The sequence below is a fragment of the Mastigoproctus giganteus genome, chromosome 13 (assembly GCF_048544385.1).
Source record: "Mastigoproctus giganteus isolate SK-2022 chromosome 13, ASM4854438v1, whole genome shotgun sequence".
NCBI lineage: Eukaryota > Metazoa > Arthropoda > Arachnida > Uropygi > Thelyphonidae > Mastigoproctus > Mastigoproctus giganteus.
In genome coordinates, this window is record NC_143587.1 from 28237654 (window position 1) to 28243653 (window position 6000).

The window sequence follows — 6000 nt, forward strand, 5'->3', positions numbered from 1 at the left end:
CAGTTGTTAAAAAACCCATTAAGTTGGGTGGATTGGGAAAAACTGTAGAAGCAGATGAAACTGTATTGGTAAAACTAAAAAATCACTGAGGACAAAACATAACTGCTAAGAAGAAATGGATGTTTGGAGTATTTGAAAGAAAATCAAAATTCTTGTTCATGAAATTCATAAAAAATTGGAAAGCAAAAACTCTTTTACACATTATTAGAAAAGTAGTGAAGAAAAAAACTACCATCATAACAGATGAATGGTGTGGATATGGGCGTATTGTGGCTTTAAAAAAAAAGAATTACAAATATTTAATGGTGAAACATAAGGAACACTTTGTAAATCCACATACGAATAACATCGAAGTCCAGTGGAAGAGACTAAAAAGTGTGACTAAAAGACTAAATGGCATCTGTAAAGATATGTTGACGGGTTACATGAATGAATATATGTGGCATCAAATTTATGGGAAAAATCACTATACTTTTCAGAATATTATTAATCAAATTGCAAATAACTATTGCGGTCCAACTTTATGATTTGTATTCATGAAATTGATTTTTTTTCTTACTGAAAAAGCACTGTTCCATTCATTTTTATGTTCTTCATTATGTTTTTTTTTTTTCATTATTTAAAGCAGATTTTTGGAGTTCATGAGTGTTTTCACTATATTACTGATTAAGTTTGGTTATGAAAAAAGGAAAAGGTTTCTTTATTTTTCATAACGTGACCCTTAAATGGTAGGTTAGTAAATCATAGAAAAGGTTTCCTTATATTTCCTGACCTAACCTTAAAGGTTAGGTTAGAAAATAATAAGGAAAGAAAGAAAGATTCTTTATATATATATATATATACACGATAAAAATATATTGCGAATAGCTATTGTGGTATTAATTGATGTTATGATACGTGTGTATCAGTGAGTGTCTTTAAAAATAAACATAAATAACAACAAAATACAAATACAGTAATAAAAAATTAATATTTTGTTAATAAACAATTTATCGACTAGTCCACCCATGATAATAAAGAAAAAAGGTCAGGTTACCGCTGCTACTTTGGGAGAGGTTCAAGTTCCCATGGGAGTGGGGTAACCTGACCTTTTCAACATTATGGAAAGCATTCATTAGGGCATGTGTGATTAGGGCAAGTTATCATTAATGCTTCTAAGATTAGGGCAAGTGAGACTAAACTGATTTATCATCTGTTTTGTTCACACACCAATCAATATATTGTTTGGCACGCTTACCTGTCAATATGTCGTTCTTGACTTCTGCTCCAAACTGATAACACTTACTGAGCGAGCAGCGCTAGAGTGCAGTAGCAGCAAACCAATTTTCCCGGTAAGTTACCCAAAGTTCTCGTGTTGGCTTTCTTTACCTTCGCTGTATTTTTTATTTTTTTTGTCTGATACTGTATAAGCTTGCTTTCTTGCATCATATACCACTACTAATGCCAATAATTTCATTTCCATCCAGATGGTCCTGAATGTCATCATTCTTCTTTTCCTTGGCGATTCCCTTCTACTTTTGACTCTCTCTCTCTCTCTCTCAGGGTAACTCGGGAATTTTTTTTTCCCTGGTGCAGCATAAGCCTCAGGCTTCCTTGCACCATATGGCTATTAATAATAATAATAATAATAATAATTAGTTCTTTAACTGTGACTCCATTATTTTCCCTCATACATATATTAAGGTAACAGGTTTGTAATTACTCGTGCCACCTTTTGATCCCCTTGTGAATTGAGGATACATTTGCACATCTTTAGTCCATAGGGTCCTCCCATGAATCCAAGTATGCTCTCATGCTTATGTCAAAGTTTTCTTACATCCTTTGCTGCCTCCCTTAATATGACTGGATAGATCCCATCCACCCCAGATGCTTTTTTTATGTTCAGCTTCAACAATTTCACTTCCACTTTCATTTCAGTTATCACAAAGTCATTTTGCTCCCTGTTAGAGTTTGATAAACTTCTGGCATCCCCTCCCCTAAAGAATTCCTCATGTGATATAGATGCAGAATACTTATTCTCTTTGTCAGGTTTCTGACAAAATGTGATTCAACCCCTTCCTTCTACTGTTAAAATATGCATCGAAGTTATTGCTGCTTTTCTTTGCATTCTATGCCAGAGAATTCTCATAATCTGCCTTCCTTGCCTAACTGCCTTTGTGACTTGATTACAGACTACTTTATATCTACCGTAGGCTTCTGTATCACCTGTTAATTTATATGCATTCCATGCACTTTTCTTCTCTGCCACATGTCTCAATAGTTCATCTGACATCCATTTAGGTCTTATCCTTGAACAGTATTTCTTTCTGTTGGTATGAAAAGCTTAGTAGCTTCTATGATTACTTTGCTGAATGCTTCTCATTTAGAATTTGCTGCTGGTAACATCATCAGTTGGTCTCAATGCACACAATTTAAAAACTGTCTGCAACCTTTGTATTCATGCTTATGAAAGCAAAAGCCCTTCCCTTTACCTTTGACAGTAGTTATGTCTTTAATTAAATTCCGTATTAGTACCCTGTGATCACTGTCACCCAGGGGGTCTTCTACCTCCATATTCTTAATGCATGCAGAATCACTGCTGATAACCAGATCAAGAATATTGCTTCCTCTTGTTGCCTCTCTAACATGCTGTTTTAGAAAACAGTCTTCTAATAAATCCACAAAAGTCTTGCTAGTATGTGAGTAATTAACCCACAAATTCCAGTCAACATGTGGAAAGTTAAAACCCCCCATTATAAGAAATTCTGATTTACTGTCCCACTCTATTTCTGTGTATAGCTGTTTGGTGTGCTCATCACAGTTATTAAGCCTAACACACTGCTACTCTCATTTTTGTTCTCCCAGTACTTATATCACACCAAACTGACTCAGCATTGCACTGGTTAACCATGTCAACTGGATGCACTGTCTTAGATATAATATGCTTCTTAACTGAGACATAACCACTCCACCCCTCCTTTCTGTATCCATTTTACTCCCCATATTCAAATTCTGTATCACTTATGTCTTAGTAACCCCGTGTCTCTGCTATCCCTACAATGTCTGCATTTGATGACTTAATTAGTACTTCAGATTCATCAAATTTATTTACAATGCTCTTAGAATTAGTGAACATACTAGTATACATGCACATATTCTTACTCTTTGTTACCATTACAAAGCCCATGTATTTAACCTGGGTAAGGCCATGATGACCCACATCGGGACTTGATATCCCTGACACTTTGCTTTCCAGGCCGCTTCATTTTCCAATAGAAGCAGCGCAAGAATCACCTTTGCCTGTGACTCTAATCCATCCCCCAAGCTAGCAGTTTTCCAGCCCACCTATCACTACCTTGATAGCATCAGCAAATATTCTTGCACCTTTTCTATTTAAGTGTATCCCATCTCTGTAGAAGCGATCGCTCCTTTTAACAAGTACAGACCATGCTGAGAAAAATTCTACCCCATGAACCTTGCACATTCTCTTCAGGGTCAAATTTATTGACAAGGCTCTCAGGCATGTACTCCCTCCTATCATATCCTGGCAGAATTGCAGAAACTTTCAAATTCAATTCTAACTTTTGACTTTTCCCCCAACGTTGTCCTGTACTTGTTACAGTTGACTTGCTTGATTTACTGTTTGTGGTCACAAAATCTACCAGAATGTTTTTAGTTTTCTTGTTTTCCATAATAATTCTGGTGCCTCCGTAGCCAGGTGGGCAGGAGCAGCAGTGCGTAGCACACGCTTCTTGATTAGACCGGGGTTCGAGCTTGTGACCAACGGAGGATGCGGAAAGGTCAGGGAATGATCACCGCATATCCCTGGAGCAATATGGCCTTAGTTGCTAATGCTCCTAAAAACCAAACAACAACAACATAATAATTCTAACATAGGTGAGTGATGAACTTTGAGAAGCTTCTAGATAGTGAAGGACAAGCCATTGTGATGAAAAGCATTTTGCTACATGACAAAAATAATATAAATGGATAAAAAAGTAGCACATACAAGACCAAAGACAATATTAGGCAAGTATAAAAAAAAAAAAAAAAAAAAAAAACCAACTACTAGACGGCTAGTGGGAAAACATTTAATCCTGGTGACTCACTAGTTGTGAATCAGTAGCAGGTTAACTGTAGTGTCAGTACACCAGCTGCCATAAATCAGTTACGATGATAATGTAAACTCCTTTGGCAAGCTTGAGGCTTTATTGGAATATAAAAATAAACTTTCACCTAGGTGAAGGTTTGATTAACCAGCTAATTAATATTTTTCATATGCTGTTGAAGACAATACATGTACTAGTTCTGGCACCCTTGATAATATGCCAATGATTAGGGTCACTTATGTATAATATAAGTCATATTACAAAAAATACACATTTTATAGAAAAGAAAACCCATTTATTTAAGCATTTTATACATTTTAACAAAGGGTCTTAATATACAGTATTAAGAGGAGCTAAAATTATAGATATGGCACATAATTACAAATTAGTACTTTGGTAGAATATACAATATAAATAAAATTAATTTGAAAGAATTCGTAAAAGTAAGACAATATTCTCAACTAAAGGATAAAAACTTATACCTGAGTATAATGTCTTTTCACAAGAGAGAAAGAGAGAGAGAGAGAAAAAACATTTTCACAAAAGATCTATTAAATACAATTATTTACATGTTTCAAATTTGGATTTAAAATGACTAATAATTTTAATCTAGGAACCATATGGGATCTGACAAACTTAAATTAGATTGTGATATTCAATTTGTAAGCTGAAGAATTCACTTGAAAATAATTATTTAAAGAGAATAAATTTAGAACAGATTTTAAGAAGACAACTTAAAATCTTTCCCTCTGACAAGCTGTAAGTGCATCAATAACTGTTTTAAAGGTTAGGTAGCACATTTATTAGCAATTGGCTATAAATTATTTGTGCTAGAAATTAGTGCTTTTATCGATCAAATCAGTTTGCTATGTAAAAGTTAATTATTAAAAAAAAAAAATCTCTACGCTGAAAAGCATAAGTAATCAGTCAAGGTTTTCTTTCCAGTAGAAATCCACTGGAAATATCATTTGCTGATATTGATATTACCATTAAGTACATAATATAAGAACAAGATCACTATTACTGTAAGTTATATCTTTACTATTATAATGTCTAATATAACTGTACTAACGAAGAAACTAGAAGACCGAGATGATCTGTTGATGCTAACTAGAAATGTTAAAAAAGACCAACTGGATTTTAAGTAGACTTAAATCTTAAATAGATATAAAAATATTCTTTGATGAAATTTAAGCTTTTACACAAAAAAAATTTAATTTTATTCCAATTTACATACTTGTACTACAGACATTAACATTTTATTTTAATATTGGTAGCAACTAATATTAAAATAACGTTTTAAAATAACATCTTATATGATACGTTTTTCCAACATGCTTTTTTTTTTATAGTTTGTAATATTAATGTAAAAATTTATTCGTATAGCTTCTTTTAAAATTAAAATAAATTCCTATAATAAAATCGAGAAATATTCATAGGAAGCTTTTCAACATGATGAAAATGCATGTCATGAAATATAAAAATATTATCCATCACTGGAAGATATTCTTCCAATTATGGATATTTAATTTAAAAAGTTCAACTTGCTTTCATACACTGTGTAACTTGGTATATATATTTTGTGTAAAATATTAAATGCACACTTAAAACATGGAAAACTATCACGTTAAAGTATGGGTACATCCTCTAATTTATTTCATACATCTAAATTGGTCAAAGGATTTAAATGGATTGCACCCAGACTTTATATAAAAAAAAATTGTTATTAAAAATATGTTCTGTCAAATAGTATATTCCAAGCAATAAGAATGAAACTGGTGATCTATTAAATAGTATTTTTTTTTTGGCTGGTTGTTTCATTTCTATTAAATATAAAGGTGCAATTTCAAATATAATTAATGAAATTAGAAAATAATTTCAAACCTTCCATTTATTTATGGTTGAGCCAGAT